Source organism: Haemaphysalis longicornis, unplaced genomic scaffold, assembly GCF_048455015.1.
Source record: "Haemaphysalis longicornis isolate Haplotype H1 unplaced genomic scaffold, Haemaphysalis longicornis Haplotype H1 scaffold_16, whole genome shotgun sequence".
NCBI lineage: Eukaryota > Metazoa > Arthropoda > Arachnida > Ixodida > Ixodidae > Haemaphysalis > Haemaphysalis longicornis.
Genome location: NW_027526266.1, coordinates 20684652 through 20702828, shown reverse-complemented (window position 1 = coordinate 20702828; position 18177 = coordinate 20684652). Strand labels below are relative to the sequence as shown.

The following is an 18177-nucleotide window of genomic DNA, read 5'->3' as shown; positions in this document are numbered from 1 at the left end:
AGGCAAACCGCAACGCATTCTTTGTCTTTTTTTGTTTATTCAAGCTCATTAAGAAAGAAAGATTGTTTTTAATGTATTTAAAGTGACTTAGTACCTCTTGATGCGGTGTCGTGCCTCAGCGACACCGCATCGAGAATGGGTCGCTTACTACTGCTGTAATTACAGGTTAGTCACCTTGAGTGCGCTGTTTGTGTGAAGAGTGACAATCGTTTTTAGGTTGCGGTGTCGTGTCCAGTGACATTGTAAGATTCTGTGAGGCGAACATGCTAGCTTCCAGCACGCTCGTGCCATGCTCTGTTTGAACTATGGCTCATTGTTTGTGGCGATATCGGAACCAACCCTGGGCCTACTCTGAAAAATGTCGCCCCAGTTTTGGAGGTTGTCGGCAGGCTAGAAGCTGGTCAGGCAAGAATACTCAGAGAATTGAAAAGTGTTCGACAACGGCAAGATGTGGCGGACCAGCAGATTAAGCAATTAACGGAAAGGGTTACCGCCTTGGAAACGACTAAGGCTGCAGTGGATTCCACTGTACCTGATTATATGGCTTATGAGTCGTTGCGGAGTATTACGGATAGGCTACAGTGTATAACTATGATATGTGATGACGCGAAAAAAAGGCAAAGGCGGGGCAATGTGCTCTTTTTTTATAGATGACGAAGACAAAGCCGACGGGGCAACATCCGAGCAAAAAATAACTTTCTGTTCTGAATACTTAGCATCTCCCTAACAAATGGCTACTTCGAACGGGTACATAGACTGGGAAAGTACAACGCGGATAAGCAGCGGCTAATCATTGCTAAAATGAGTTTCTTTAAAGATAAAAAGTTCTTTCTGCCGCACATAAGCTAAAGGGTACCGACTTTTCAACTGGTGAGGACTTTTCGCCGCCTACGCGTTATTTTAGGGAAAAAATTAATTGAATCCGCCAAATGCCTAAAGAGGCCGATAAGGGTGTCAGTGGACAAACTGTGCATTGGCAACGAGACCTACGTATATGATCACGCAACTGATTCATTTATACTTCATAAAACATACCAAAGAACGCATGCCCATGCAACCGAACCTAAGCATTCAGATTACTTGAACAAGTCACCATTCATGCAGTTAAGCTTTACTAACCTAAGCAGCCTTATACACAAACGCGATCAGCTTTGCTCGTTCTTAGAAGATAGTAACCCTGACATTTTAGGAATAACAGCGACTTGGCGTCATTCTGATATACCCGATCACGAGCTTCTCCCCGATAACAAAAGCTACAACATATTTTGGCATGGCCGCGTAAACAAAAGAGGTGGTGGCGTTCTACAAGGCATTAAAAAACACAGTCATCCTTTTGTGGTAATACTGACTCCGCTAAGGAAATCGTATGAACCGCGTGCATCACATCAGCAACAAAAATATTGATAGGAGTATGCTATCGCCCTCGCGACTGGGATAACTTGTTAATAGGACAGCTGCGCAAGAGCGTTGATTCAGCGATTCCGCAATGCCCTGATGATAATATATACTTACTCCACGACATTAATTTTCACCAGATTGATTGGTCCCTCTTAACTTCCCCCTTCCACGAAGCAATGAAATTTGTAAGTCTAACAGTAGATAAAAAACTTTTTCAAGTTGCCAAGGAATGAACTCGTAGTACAAACATTTTAGACTTACTTTGAAGCAGCGTTGCTGAGACTGTTAGTCACGGAGCAAGATATAAAGAGGAGCGCCGACTGTGGCCCAGAAAAATTCTTTTGCTCGGGCCGATAATGTCCACGCGCCGCCAGCCACCCAGCTTTCCCTTTGCTCTCTTCCTCCTTCGTTTGCCCTCTCGTCGCTGTGCATCTGTACATGGCTGTTCCCTTCTTCCCTTCTTCGCTCTCCCCAGAGGCGTCGTTTCTTTCGCAACGACGCCTGTCGTATGCCAGTCCTACTATGCAGGAGGAATGCCTGCACGCGCGGAATTTAAACACCTGTGCGCAGCCGGAATAGACGGCGCACATAATCGCACGCCACCGCATCCATGGCGATCGCTTATTCCCTATCGGGAGGCGTTTATTCTGGCATTATGAAGACCCGCTAAAAATATTGTACTAACCCAGCAGATGTAAGACGCAACTGAACGACGACGACTTTAGAATCACCAAAGAATGAGCAAGAGTAATATGAAGCGCCACAACATGCAGTCTAGCGTGATTCTGCTTACGACAAACCGATGCAGCGCAAAAATTACCCTCTGTTGTTGGCCCGCTCTCCGGCTGCCTGCTTAATTATTTTTGCCGCTTCTGCGCACGAATATTGCTTACAAGGGTCGCCCGGAGTCTCCATCGGCAAACGGCAATGAGACACACATTTCTGTGCCAATGACTGAATTGGACGGCTGCCCTGTTGTAATAAGTGTACAAAAACACTGTCATCTTGATAAGGCCCCCAGAATATCAAACGCAACCTTCAATGTAACCCATACCGCAACTTACCGCCCGATGTTCACTGTCGCTCTACGGTCGTGTTATCTCGTCGATAACGCCGTGGACTCCAAACCAAATGCTACGATTTGTATGGCTGCAATTTTGGGCCTACGAGAGTTCCCGGCGTTTTTTTTTTTCTTTAAGCGTCTGACCAAGCAAAACAACCGGGTCGTCAAACCTTTTCTTTTGGCGAGTAATCACCACAGAGAAACAGGGTCCGGACGAATTCAAATACCGCTAAATAAAGGCTTGTGAAACGACCGCACTGTCAGGGCCTCGATCTTGAGCAGATTGCTACGTCGCGGGCAGTCGCGGGTGATGTTATCGCGTTTCTGTTATTTTCTGATGAGCGTGTGAGTGCCGGTCCGTGTTCTAGGCACACTCTGTTTTGGACGTAAGTTGGAGAACCGCGAGAAAGCTGAGGCAACTTTTATAATCGCTAGTGATCAGAACCAGTTGCCCCTTCCGCGTTTTGTAAAACCTGCTAAAACACAGCCGAATTGGTGTTCACAAATTTACAAACGGAGTCACATTTTCGGCAAGCACTGCGCAGAAGGTAGTGTTTGTATAGCAGCCATATGTATATATGTGCGCTCTATATTTTGTTTTCCCGCCATGCAAACTAATCCTTAACGCATCTTTGCCGTGCCGTACGACCACTCAATTCCTTCGGGTTCGGGTTACCCAGAAGGTGCCGTCGAACAAGTTAATCAAGCCGTGCGAAGGAGGAGCGCAATGAACGCGAAGCGGCGCCAACGCAGGCCCAAAGCACTCCGTGCCCAAAACTACCCTCGCCGAAGCAGACGACAAAAGCCGACGGAATGCGTTCCGCCAACGCGCCCGCCGGCGCACGGGGAACGCCGGCCGCTTATCCGCCGGACCATTCGCTGTGCCATTTACATTGCGCTCCGCGAGTGATGGACATTAAGAGCCCGCAGGCGAGAGCGAAGTCGGCGCTCCTGTTTATCCTGCTCCGTGCTGTTAGTGATAATTTGCACTTAGATGGTTTCAGTGACCATAAGCTACTGCAAGTAACAGCCTCCCAACCCACGTAATACGTAGTACTGCTAAATAAATTCGGGACTACAACAATGGTAATTACGAAGGTATGAATGATGAATTGGAAGTGTTTTACGATCAGGTTTCTCGTCCATCTTTTCTGAACCGATCAGTCAACGAAAACTGGGTTTTCTTCAAAAACGACATCATTACTTTGGTTGATAAATACATTCCCCTAATTTCTATCTCTAACGACCATAAAACCCCAGGTTTAACAAAACACTTAGGTCCTATAGATCTCGAAGAAGCGGCTTTACAAGATTGCAAAGCGCACTTCGAGTCCTTCAAATTGGAAAAAATACAAAAATTTCTTGAAAGAATACGGCTCCGGAATAAGCGAAGCGAAATGTAAATATTTTATGCACGACTTGCCTTCCAGGTTAAATAGTAAGCAGAAAAAATTCTGTCAAGTACTTTCCCCTCACAATGCTAACAATTCTCTCAGTATACAAGATGCTACCCATATGCCTGTATCAGATGTAGGAGGCGCTTAAGTTTTGAACTCATTTTTTTCATCTGTTTTCACGTGCGAGGATCATTCCAGAGAGCCCGAAGTTCCCGAGTTTAATTACACTTCAATTGAACCTATTGCCTTCAGCGCTGAAGGATTGCGGATCTTATTGGAACACTTAAATTATCAAGTTCTTCAGGAATTGATAACATAAACTCTAAGGGGCTCAAAAACACGTCCTCCTGCTCAAGTAAACTACTGTACCATGCCTACACGCAACCTTTATATACAGGACCATTCACGGCTGATTAGAAAATAGGTAAAGTAGTTCCCTTATTTAAAAGTGGCAATAGATATTCACCAGAACATGATCGCCCCATATCACTAGCATGCATTTGCTGCAAGATGCTTGAGCATATACTTTCTTCACACATTTATTGTCATTTAGAAACCAATAACTTCTGTTTTCAGAATCAGCATGGATTTAGATGAGGTTTTTCATGCGACACCAAGTTATTCGAATTTACCACTGATCTTCACTTGAATATGGATAAAAATTTACGAAATGACTGCATTTTTCTGGAATTTTCTACAGCATTCGACCGCGTACCTCATTCCCGTCTGATTTACAAAATTAACAGAACTTCGTTTACATTCGCTAACGTTATCGTGGATCAGTCTCTTTTTGTCTTTTCGACAGCAGTTCACTGTGGGTATTAACTCTTTCTCTCCAATTTCCGACGTAACCTCCGGAGTGCCTCAGGGTAGCGTCTTCGGGCCGGGACTTTTTACAGTATACATTAATGATTCTCCTACTAATACTTCTTCTTCAATACGGCTTTTTGCTGATGATGCATTCTATACCGTTCTATAACTAGTAACGATGACCACCTTGCTCTCCAGAAAGACTCTATTCTCATTACCAAGTGGTGTAGTGCATGACAAATGGCTTTAAATTTATCTAAATGTAAAGTAATATTATTTAGTCGAAAAATAATAGCTGTTGCATTTCATTACTACATAAATAACTCCAACGTGTCACGCTCATCTTCGTATAAATACCTCGGCGTCCATCTCACGTTTAATCTTACGTGGGCGGCACATGCAACCTACATAACTGCAAACGCATTAGGAATACTGGAATACTTACGTCAAAACCTACGCAACGCGCCAAATAACGTCCGCAAACAAGCTTACTTAACCTTTGCTCGCCCACAGCTGGAATTCGCATCACCCATATGGTCCCCCTGCCGAGCCTATCTCATTAACCAGCTAGAAGCTGTGCAAAAGAGAGCGTCACAGTTCATCTCATCGTCTCCCTTCGAGCATCACACAAATAAAACACGACCTTTCATTACAGAATCTAGAAATACGGTACACAGTTGCCGTCCTGTCTCTGCTTCACAAATATATTCACGCAACCAGTTCACCACCCTTCCCCCTAACAGCACCATTGTGGAAGTCTAAACGACTACACAATCAACGAAGCATCACACGCATCTTCGGAAAAAACAAATTTATTCAATTCTTCGGCTTTGCTTCATTCCATAGCACTCCGGAATGACCTACCCGACGTCATCGTCAATTTACCTAATCATGAAAGTTTTCGCGCCCAATCAATGTTATATCTATCTCAATTGCATTGTATACCCTCCTTCAATTCTGTTTTGGTTCATTCTGTTTTTTTGGGACTGTTAAATTCTTGTTGTTGCCGAAAACCTCTCCTTGTCATTTGTGCAACAATTTTTATTAGTTCTAGTGTATTACTTTGTAATGTGGCAGCCGTTTCACCCACTAGCATTCTTTCTTATGTACACCCCTTACTCCATGCTCTATATTAGAGCCTGTAAGATCTTTTTAAATAAATAAACAAGAGAGACCACAAAAGTTTACAAGTCAGATTCAGTTTTTAAAAGAAACCTAGCCACATGCTATGATAATCATGAATTTATTTTCTGGGATCATAAGAATTGATAATGTCATTCTTTTGGGCCAGTGAAGTGACAGCACAGGTTTATTGTCTGGAAAGTATGACGCGGGATTCACTGCCTGGTCGTTGTATTGAACATAGAGTTTGATCAAAGTTAAGCCGTCAGGTTTTTTAAAATTTAGGCGCTTAGATTTACGTAAAGACCACGTCTACAGAGAGGTTATGCGCCCAGGTGGACAGAGAACGAGGTGCTAATTGTTGATATCGGTGGTTTAATCAACTAGAACATATTCATTATCTTTTTAATGGCTACAGTGCGCAGGCATGTTTGTACTGAAAAGTTAGGAGCAATAGTGTTTCCACGCAGTTCCGTTTGACAGAATTTTTTTATTTATCCGTACTCCGAGATATCGAACTGTGAAGTTCAATTGTCGTCCCCTTGAATACGCATGCCAGAGAGCGAGGACCGCCGCAAAGCTCCTTCCTTTTGTGATGCGCTTGCTGTGTAAGACGTTTAGTTTGACAACGGGGTGGAGGCATAGGAAAAAGTGATACCTGGCACCATTTCAGTGTTCGCTGGCATTATCGCAATGTGCTGTACTCGGAACCGCTATCGAAATAGAATAAAGGGGAGGAGCTTTGCGCTGGTCTTCAGTGTCTCGCATGCGTGATCATGCGAACGGCAATTAAACTTCCCAGTTTGATATCTCGGGGTACGGATGCGCGAGAAGGATTCTGTGAAATGGAACTAGGTGGAAGCACGATTGCCTCTAACTTTTCTATAGAAACATGCCTGCTTACTGCAGCCGCTAAAAAGTTGTTTATTCCATTTTTAATCGTAGAGAACTTTAGGCGCTAGCCTTGTCATCCTAGCTCGCTCGCTCGAGCACCAAGGCAGTGTCCTGGGGTAACGCTGGTGCTGGCGGCGTACCCCAGAGGCTTCGAAAGCCAAGCGGTTTATATGGTCATAAGCGTTCGAAACTCGTGAAACGCTTTCGCTTGTCATACATCTTCCCGTAGGTTGGTGCAAAGAAATCTATGGGTACATTTTAAGAAAAGCATACGTAATTATCCGGCAGCGCCCGCGTTCCCTTAGTTAATAACGCGCGTTGGGTTGGTTTTTGTGATAGTCAAAATGCGGCAGTGCAACGCTGTCACGTGCGGGGCACGCCCTCTTTTATATGCGCTGGTTCTGCAAAAAACGAATTTTTGAAATTTTGCACTTGTCCTGTCCACGCCTCGTCCTCAGTGTTTTACTACGCTTTTTTTCTGTGTGGCAAGCAAAAAGAGGTAGACAAAGAACTTGAGCCATACGAAGCCCCTGAATGTTTCAAAGAGGAGTTTACCAGGCGCTTTGTATGGGAGGACATCATAATCGACGCAAAAACCAGATTCCAGGGTGCTTTAGAAGAAGGAATCACAACAGAATCTCAGCGTATGACTTGTATTATATCCGGCATCTACGATTCTTAGCTCGTAAAGAAGTCTACGAAGGAGCTGGCAGATATTTGAGGACCGCATCATTCCATTCCGACGCCGAACTGTGTGATTGTGAACCACGTAATAAAGCCATCCCGGGTGAAACCCCACCGGACAATTCACAAGCAGTTAAGTCTTGATCCATTCGTCAGCAGCATTCAGAGAAGGCGCATATTGACAGTGACCAAACGGATTGTGAGCCAACTTCCCCAGATCTCCCCTTGAAGGAGCTACTACAGGATACAACTTTCGACGCGCTTCAACCTGCACTTAGCCCACACAGGGCAGCTGCAAGCACAGGCCCCAATGACCAGCCTCCAAACTTTTGCCTTCGTCAAAAGCCATTATGCACAATTCAGGCCTTTTCTCAGGACCCTGACCCGTTTGACAGTCACACAGCGAAGCATCTTATGTCCGCTTCAGCAGCGCTTGTGTGGAGCGACCCGTACGTGGAGCTTGATACAGTGTACAAAATAACAAACTAAAAAAGTACACATTTTTCCATTCACAAACGTGTCGTGGCGTAGTTTCAACTGAGCGAACGATCTGCGACTACCCGTCCGCGGCCGGCTGACTAAACGCTGGGCCGACTGACTCCGTCACAAGGTCGGCAAGCCGTGAAGTAGCACAGTCAAGCCAAGTCCTTTTTTTCTGACGTCACACAAAAACGCCACAAAAAATGGGCGAGGATGAAGACGGGAGGACATCATTGTGTTTTCGAATTGGTTTTTCTACTAAATAAATTCACGTAAACTATGGCTACCGAATGAAAGCTGCACGCTCTGTCTTGGAGAGGGGAGCGCAGCGGCGTTGTCTTCATCGACCTTCGATTTATCGCAGGCTCGGGAGTTTTCCCCTTTTCTCAGCAACATTGAGGGGTCTATTTCCGGTCTGGTGCCACAAAAAAGTAGGCATGGCTGCCTGCTTGCAAGCGCGCGCTCAGGATGGTAGCGCGTTTGTGAAGCAATAAACGTTTGTTATTGAGTGTTATTGTTGAAAGGGAAGTATTGGATTCGTCACTCAAACTCTGTGCGCACTGAAAGCGAAAGAGACTCCAAAACTGTTTATACATGTTCAGGCCAAGAAGAGGTTGGCACACAGCACAAACGACGGCAGTGAGTCACAGAAAATGTGATCAATAAGCCGTAAAGTTGGCCAGCGACCGCCACCGCTGAAATGACGTAATATCAGCGGTTGTAGTGGTGCATAATGAGGGAACTTGAACCGAGCGTGGTTGGTTTTGCCGCGTAATTCACAGCAACTTGCGTGCTCACCGTTTCACGTGCACGTGTAATAGTTGGCTGAGGTATTCCTTGCAGTATAATATAAACAATGCGCAGCTTTATAGGCACTCATGAAAGCGTGTGGCAGGGTTCCTGTAATCTTGCTTACATTCTGGGAGCACATTCCTGTTTGCTCGACGGGCGGTGAAAACACCAGGTTAACACTTTCCATTCATAACCTTTCTTGTTGTGTGGCACATATTTCGTACGCATGGCACACCTTCATGATTTTTACTTCCTCGCTCTTTTACAGTGCTACTGCTACGTTTACCGGTTCTCTTTTTTTGTACTCTTTGCGCTGATGGGAGTTACTACAGGAATTCCAATTGTTTGGTCCTGATAATCTGCACGTCAAAATGTTCCTTCACTTTGTGGAGGCATGACTTTTCCAGGTTGGCGGAGATATGGGGTCCAGTACCCCTGTAGAAAGCGGAAATATACTGCCTGTACAGCTACACACACGAGAGGGAAATGAAGAAGGCTTCAAGACGAACGAATATGTTGCGTAATAGTCGTGCATTCCGGAGAGTTGAAGCATGAGGAAGCACGTGTTCATTATGTAGTCTGCGAACTTTCCCTATCATATTTTTTTTCTTGCAGGTGCAGCATTTACCCCTGCGTGTGTTCTTGTATTGCGTAATGGTTGCTACTCTGCATCAGGCCTTGTCAGCTAGTCTCTGTGGCTGTCAGTATTTGGCCCTGTTGACAAGTATTGTTTCCAGCCATTGATGCACTCATTGCCAGACACAACTGATGCAAATATCGTGATTCTGATTGTAGAGTTTAATGCGCCAACGCAATGCAGGCGATGAGGCGTGGCGTAGTAGAGGGCTCCGGAATAATTTTGACCACCTGGGAATCTCTAAGGTGCGCCGAAATTTCGTACACATGGGCGTTTTTGTTTTTCGCAACCATCTGAAAAGCGGCCACTGCAGTCGGGACGAACCCGCAACACATTACCTACTGGGCAACCACGGTGGGTGATGCAAATATTCATAGGCAGCATTGTTCAACCAAAGGTTTTGAACTACTAGGATATTGTATACATGAAAAGGCAGGTTAGGGTGCATTGAAAGAGGGGGAGGTTTTGTTTCAAATCAAATGTCTTCAAGTTTGAAGCGCGCGAGAGATAATGTGCCTCTCCTGCAAGCACTATGCAGTAATGTAGTTGCTGCTAAGCTCTGTTGTTTTTGCTTTGCTCGTGTAATGTGAGAAGCGGCAAACTAACCATTCATAAATTACTGCTTGGTATTATACCCACTATACATAAATAAAAGTGGAGAGAGAGGCGGGTGGCTTCTACACGTGCAGATTGTCGTGGTACACGTCAGGTTTTTATAGGCACCCAGAAAAACATGAAGCGCCTATAGAGTCAGCGAAGAATTTGAATAGCCTTTGAGCTTCCCAAACTTAAGATAACGAGGCAGCGTAGATAACTGGGATCCTCAGAAACATAGAAATAATTGGCCACTAAAGGAATAAGCTACAATGTGTCGGTGCCTTCTCCATCACAGTGAGCGAAAAAAACAATAAGCTAAATATTATGTTACGAAATTACAGTTGAATATTGTTCTAGCTGCATCACTATAGCAGAATTTGGCAGTGAACATTATCATTTCGCGGTTTCTTTTGCACAGTCCAGCGGAAAGCAATTATGTTCGCAGCTGCCATATTTTAGTTTTCGTTAGTAATTTTCTTCCTGGAAAGGTCGACCACTTCAGATTTTTACTTTTCTCGCTGGCCGAAATCTTCGAGTGCTCTTTTTAGGTACACTATGGAGATGCAAAAACTGTCTGCTTCTTTGATGTAGTATGAAGTGAAAAGAGAAGCTTTTAATTGTTGCAAGAAAAAGTGGTAAGTTGTTTCATAATACCAAAACTCCGTGAGTGTTGTTCGAAGAAAAATATTGATGAAGGCGGGCGTAATAAGGAGAAAAAAATTTTTTTGAAAGGGTCAGCCTGAGTTTCGTTGTGTCACGTATTCATCAGAAAACCAGATTGGTTGATTTGTAGATGTAATATAAATAGAGAGCAAAAGAATTTCTTTCATTGTGCGCAGCTGTTCTTAAAGTTAGGTAGCAGGGACAGGAAGCTAAAACAATTTTGTACAGAGATAGAGACAAATTAAATCACGGATTCACATTTTCTGCCTACAGGATGTTTCGGGTAGTTGTTAACGTGCATTCAAATGTGTCAACGGGGCTGTTGCATCGTCTTGTAAAGGAAATATTATCTGGATCACCAGTGAATATCCGAAAACATGATTTAAAATGAGGCCGGAGCATCCTCTCCAAACAAATGATGTTCTGGAGAGCTTACGTATGAACCCCCATCTTTTCCTCGTATTGAATGAAAGAAAAAGTAATTTACCATCTCCTTATTTCTTGCTACATTTGTGACTTCGTGGTGATCATCCCTGTACACGAGATAAAATGTTGGGAGGGCTTGTTTAGGTTAGTATAAATTAGAAATACCTCGTGCTGTTTCTGTCCCCAATCTTATTCACACTGAATTTGGGGTAAGTACACTGCCTCTACCACCCAAAACGTTCTCCTACAGCCTTGATTATAGTGTCAGAGAACCAATTGCACAGGTATCTTTACTATTGCAGCATGCTTGTTTTGTCGGAATAGCTGCATACACTTTTTGCACCGAACCAACAAAAGCTGCAAATTGAATCTCTGGCCATTGTGCTCAAAAAAGGATTTCAGGTGTCTTCGCCAATAAAGTAATGCAATTTGGGTTTAAATTATTTAGTTGGAGCATTACGTTGCTTTTTAGCGTTGCAGCTGGTTTGTGAAAACAAATAAGGTACAGTAATTTCAAACACACATTACTTTGTAGCCGTGTCTAGCTGTTGGAGAACCAGCAAAAAAATGTCATTTTCGGTTGGCGCATATCAGTATGGACTGTTTGCCTATGTAGTGAAACATTGAAGCACCAGCCACCGAGCTGTGTGAAACAGTCTCGCTGTGCGTCATCAGTAGTGGTCAAAGATAAAGCACAGTTTAAAGAAAAGCTGTCGTTCAAATTTAGAAACTCTCTCAGCTTTGTCTTGACTCACTGAGGTTGGAAGGCCCTGTCTGCTGAAACGTTATGTCGCTATTGTTACTTTGTAGTATTTAATCTCTTCTGGTTCACTTCTTTGAACAAAGTGCCTCTTCCAACTAGTTCTATCTTTGATAAATGACTTTCGATTTTACATTGCTTTGAACTTTCTTTAAAAGATGTCAACATTCTTTGCAACTAGACAACAATTACTCGTAACTCAAGATTCATCATAAATATTGTTTCAAGAATTTTTTGCTCTCGTAAAGAAAGATGCGTTGTATTTCAGCAGTGTAAATATCTGTAGGTGCCTCGAACTGCATTGCTGAGATTGGTGGTAGTGTGAGCTGTGCCGTGCTTGTGACTGGTTCTTTTTTGTTTTTTTCATCCCTGCAGGCAATCTGTAGCACGGCAGATGCTGTTTCTGTTAAAACAAAGTAGCACTGTTCTGTCCACGACCACAATGACGGCCGCATCAAACAGAGCCAGCATGACTGTACAGGCAGCAATTCAGGGAATAAGTAAAGAAAAGTTTGTAATCGACACAGGGTTTGTCAGTAACTGAATTTATTTTTTACTGAAAACCACGAATGAGGGCTGTTACAAGGTTAGAAATTCTGCAGTTGGCTGTATAAATAGCTCGGCTATACTAAGCTAGGGCTGGAGGAGTGCGAGAACAGAAAAATTGAAACGTCTGCTTCAGTGGAACGGCCGGACAAGAATAAGTTGCACGGAAAAATTTCTACCAATGCTTACTGGGCATAGTTGGAAAGCTGCCCTCCTGGCAAGAATGAACAGCCGTCGTCTCTGAAAGTTGAATGGCCGTGGGTTGGCCAAAGTTGAACTGCCATCGGCCGACAAAAGTGCGGCAGGACGGCGGCAAAGTCTACCGTCCGATGGGTGGTTGTGGGGCCCTTGGCGATGCCTTGTTCAAAGGTGAGCGGCTGTTCAGCTTACACCAAGGAACCTTAAGCCCACGGCCAAGGCGCACTATTGAATATGGGCGTTATACTTTGACGGATGAATGCCGTGCAGAAATTGCCTGGCCAGAGATGGACAGCTGATACTGAGCCGCACATGCTTGTGCTGCATGGCCGTACTCTACCAAGGGCGCCTGTACTATTAAAAAACGGGTGGATGCCCGGCGGTACACCGGTTCGAACCCGATGGCTGCCGCACACGATGCGAATTCTGTACCTCTGAGCCGTCACTGCGGTTTAACGTTGTACATCTTTGCAGCCGTCCCATTTAATAAGGGCGACTTCTCATTAAGGCCTGCTCAAGATGTGAAGCGTTCTACTACCGCATACGGGCCGAGTGCCAGGCCATGGAGTTGCTTGTACCTGTATTACCGGTACGTGGCTGGTGCCACCAAGCCACACGAAAGCGCATTGTGACTTCCAGAGCCACGGCGGATGCTTAACTTAACTTGACGCTTAACGCTTGCATCGGATGTTAAGGAATCCTGCCGGCATATCCATATTCTATAATGAATAGACCATGGACTGGCTTGATCGTCATGAGTCGGTGGCCAGTGAGTTCGTGGGTAAAAGTTGCTTCATGCATGATAGTAGGAAACCAAAAGGAGGATTGATAGCAGAAACGAACACGGAAACGAAATTAAATCTCAAATAATTAAAATTACGAAACACCTGACAGAAATGTTTAAGATAGCGAAAACCGAAGCATCCTAGGGAGGTTTGTTCGCAGTATCACCGGGTGTTGTCATCATCAAAGTGTTTTATATAGGTACCACGTTAGCATGATCTCCTATCCCTAGTTCTATCACCATGTACTCTTTGCTCCAAACCCCACCTCTCCCACACCACCTCCCAAACACCAGCGGGGGTTCGGGGGTTCGTCCATAGGCGAGAAAATGAAGTCCTGGTGGTGGACGTTTCTCGTTTCCTAATGTTGAATAAATACACTCATGCATCACAACGCATGCCCGACCGACGGAGAGGTCACGGCGTGGCTGATTCGATGAAGCGCTCTACGCCATTTCGGGTTTAGGCACGGGGCATCGGGGAGGCATCGGAGAATGTCATCATCATCATGACCAGCCTATCTACGCCCACTCCAGGTCAAAGGCCTCTCCCATTATTCTCCAATTACCCCGGTCCTGTGGTAACTGTTACCAATTTATCTCCGCAAACTTCGTGATCTCATCTGCCCATCTAACTGTCTTCCGCCCCATGCAACGCTTGTTTTCTCTAAGGATACCTCTGTTACTCTCAATGACCAACTGTAGTCTTGCCTTCGCATTACATGCCCTGCACCATTTCATTTCTTCTTCTTAATTTTGACTAATATGTCATTAACACGCGTTTGTCCGCTGACCCACTCCGCTCTCTTCTTGTCCCTTAATGTTACACCTAACATCTTCCGTTTCATTGCACGCTGAATCGTTCCCAATTTAAGGTCAACCCTCTTAGTGAGCCTCCAAGTTTCTGCCCCGTAGGTGAGTACGGGTAAGATGCAGCTGTCATACAGTTTTTTTCTTAAGGGACAATGGTAGGCTGCCATCCATTATCGAAGAGTGCCTGACGTGTGCACTCCACCCCATTCTTATCCTTCGAATTTTCTCGGCCTCATAATTGGGATCCGGGGTCACAACTCGGCCTGAGTAGATATATTCGCTTACTACTTCTACGGCCTCGCCACCTAGCTGAAACCGCTGTGCTGCCCCGAGGTGATTGATTATTACTTTAGTTTTCTGCATATGAATTTTCAGGCCCACGGTTATACTCTGTTGGCCCAGTGTGGTAAGCATGCCTTTCTATTCCTCCCCCGAGTTACTTAACAAGGCAACGTCATCAGCAAATCTGATGTTACTCAGGTATTTTCCATTAACCCTCACTCCCACCTGTTCCAAATCCACTGTTCTGAATACTTCTTGTTAACATGCTGTGAATAACATTGGGGAGATTTTGTCTCCTTGTCTGACGCCCTTCCTTATAGATATTTTACTGCTCTCCTTATGGAGGATGATGGCAGCTGTGGACCCATTGTAGATATCCAATAGTATTCTTACATAATGATCATCTACACTCTGGTTCGGTAATTCCTGAATGACTGCTGAGGAGTGGCCGAGTCAAATGCTTTCTCATAATGTGTGAAGGCTATATATAGGGGTTCAGTATACTCAGCGCACTTCTCTATCACCTGATTGACCATGTGAATATGGTCCATTGTTGAATAGCCTTTACGGAACCCTGCGTGTTCTTTAGGTTTACCTAAATTTAAGGTTGCGAAAATTCTGTTAGAATGTGCCCAAGCGTGAATGCTCGACGGGGCGGCCGCAGTTGCAAGCCAGGGCTCCACCTCCAAAATACCAGGAGCCCACGCTGTTTCGACCAGTGCGTCGCCAGTCCCAGGCACGGGACAGCCAACGAGTTGTCTGGGTCTGTGGAGAGGTTTTTTAGGAACAGAAGCAGTTGAGATCGGGATTTGTAACAGAGCCGCAACCTCCGCGACCTCTGTTCTACCACCCGCACTTCATCCCACTTTCCTCCTCCACTTTTAGGTGCGGAGTACCTTAGTACCGCACAATGTCCGTCCGCGACCATGCGCATAGAATTTACAATCACAAAATCACACAGGTACCGGTAGAATTCAAGCCTGTGTCTGGTAGACCAGATAGAGTTTAGTGTCAGTCATCTTACTCACTGGGCTACGACGGTGAGTTAGTAACCGAGAGCCAAACGGCTTAATCTCTCGTCTGTAACGGTGCGGAGTACCGTAGGACCCCCAAATCTCCATCCGCGTCCATCCGTGCGCACCCCACAATCATGCAAAAATCAAGCAAAATTCGATTTGAGTCTTGAGTTGCAGTTTCATTTAGGGAATAATCAAGGTGCAACTCACGGCTCAAATCGAATCATGGCCGGGGGCACAAATCGGATGTCACTTGGGGCACAACTTGCATGTCATTTCGAGTCCCCGTGCTCCGCACCCCCGCCATAATAAACGGAGTGGAGATGCTGCCATTTTTTGCTAGCTTTATGTCGTCTATCTTGGGTGTCGCCTCTGCTTGCTCGGCTACACCGCCGCCGACGGCAACGTAAAAGCACAGGCACAGGAACTCAAGATGAGTGTTGTAAAAAGTCTTCATCAGTACGTTCGAACCATCTGTTACGTACATTGTTTCAACATGTCTCTGTTGCGACTTGCGGAAAGAGACTTGTGCCAGTACCCAGACAAATTGATATGGAGTATACAGGCTACAATAGGCGTTTATGAAAAGTGGAACTTTTATTTTCCTTATGCATATGTACGTCGAACGGCCTCATTTCTGGTGACGACGCGCACTTCGATTTAGTAAGATGCTCTGGATTTCCAATTTCTGTAGCAATCGCCGGAGCCGTCTTGATTTCCATAGCAGGTACAGTTATCTGGACAGTAATTTCCTGGGTAGCCGTCAGGTGTGCACTGCAACGAAAAACCACTTCTGAGTTAATATACTCTAGAAAGTAAGTTTTTACGTAGTAGCCACGGCTCAGGAAACATTGCCTTTGGTCATTCATTATTGGCCTTTGAATTCTGGGCATTATGCCTGCCAAACAATTAAGTACTGTAAAATGCAGGCCTAATTACACTTGCTAACACAACTATGACTGCGTCAGCCAGATTCAGTCAGTTATGTCATGCACAAACAATATATATCCCCTTTAGCAGATAAGCCGTCGTCTGGAGTCTTTAGTACAGCGACATCTCTCGAAAACATCTCATCGATCGGAACGTATGGCCAAAAAAGTTTCTGCAAACGGTTGCAAAGGATTGGTTTCGGAGGTGTTCAATCTTCGGCTGGGTATGCGCCATTCATCGCAATCATCAGCATCGTCCTGTAGATTTCCTGTGCAACTAAAGTTATCGTCCCCGCTAAGGGCAGCGATGGCCCAGGTCTTCTTTGCGTCGTTCGTCCGCTATATGTTTTGGCGCCGAAACCGGGAGGATGACCGCACGCGACGAAGGAGACAACCGACGTCCCCTCCGGGTTGAGGTTCCCAGAAACCCGCGATTTTGACTGTTTCCCCTGATCAGGTCCCTCCTCAGCCGTAGATCGGCATAACTGCCCCAGACCATCTATTGACGACCGACAGTAATTGTCGAATGGATAAGCTGCACGGGCAGCAACACATCCTTTGCGTCACTACTGCGAGACTGCTCAAGGCAGCGAATGAGCTTCTGGAAGCCCCCTCTCCATCTTCGCATGATTTGCAAGAGGTCATTGACCTCCTTGCAATTAAAGATGCCGCTTTGTACGAGATCGAAAGGAGAATCTTAGAACTGCTGGAACGTGACAAACTGGATTAGGACTACTTCGACGCGTTGGCATGCCGTGTAGATATATGCCGTAACCTCATGTGGCTGCGCAATGTATTGAATGTCCCAAAGTCGCCCGGCATGACAGAGAGATGTGCTCAAGTAGCAGAGCCGTATGGTGAGTTCACACCTATCAAGTAAATGCGCTCGCCAGGAACGGAAGTTACAGAAGATAAAACTGATGATGATGGTTTGATGTTTATGGCGCAAGGCCAACTGGGGCAAAGAGCCGTATATGAGAGGTGATACCTTAAACACTAATAATAGTCGTATATGAGAGGTGATACCTTAAACACTAAGTAAAATCAGCAAAAACAAAAGTAAAATCACAAAACGACAATGAGCATGGCTGGTGTATAGGGCCAGATTTCATGATGCGTGATAGGAAATGAGGTTTAAAAACTTCACGTCCGACAAATACTCAAACACACGTTTCACGGAAACAATGGCTTCGTCACCTAGGAAAAACGATGGATTTAGGGGAATATGTTGTCTGTAGAGTTCTCTGAAGTGTTTGTGTCGTGTTGTGTGAAGTGCCTTGCATGTGATTAGTATGTGCACTACGGATAGGGCCTCTCCGCACCTGCTGCACTGGGGTCTAGAAGATCCCGTCAGCAGAAACGAGTGCGTCGCATGGGTGTGCCCTATCCGCAGCCTACCCAAGGCGACTTCCGTGTGTCTGTTGTGTGAGTCAGATGTGTACCGTCCCAAGTGTGGCTTTATTACATGTAGTTTGTTGTCTGTCTGTTCGTCCCAGTGTATTTGCCATGTTCTGCGCAGGTGTTGTCTTATGTGAGGCTTGAGGTCTGTGTAGGGTATCGTTGTAATGTCTAAAGTGCTCCTGAGTGCAGCTGCAGCGGCCCTCTCATCTGCCAACTCATTCCCAGCGATCCCTGCGTGTCCTGGGACCCAGCAGAGGACCAGCTCGTGCTTTTGTGCATACACGGACATGATAGTGTTGAATACAAGATTAACTATGTGGTTTTTTGGGGGCTTATGCGATGACAGTGCGCGGACAACACTCGAAGAATCTGTATAGATGATGGAATTGGGAATTTGATTTTCAAGAATGTGTCCTACAATCAGTAAAATTCCATACGCTTCTGCTGAAAAAATTGCTGTGTGCACGCTCATGGTTCTGGCTGCATTG

At 45.2% G+C, this 18177-nt stretch overlaps 1 long non-coding RNA gene across 1 annotated transcript in view; it reads right to left on the bottom strand.

Annotated features, from left to right (window-relative positions):
• Window positions 1-15941: 15941 nt before the first annotated feature.
• LOC144166138 (uncharacterized) overlaps window positions 15942-18177 on the bottom strand; it is a 57035-nt gene continuing 54799 nt past the window's right edge. The window contains exon 3 of the long non-coding RNA XR_013321600.1: window positions 15942-16133. This is a non-coding gene — a long non-coding RNA (uncharacterized LOC144166138). The remainder of the gene's footprint in view (window positions 16134-18177) is intronic.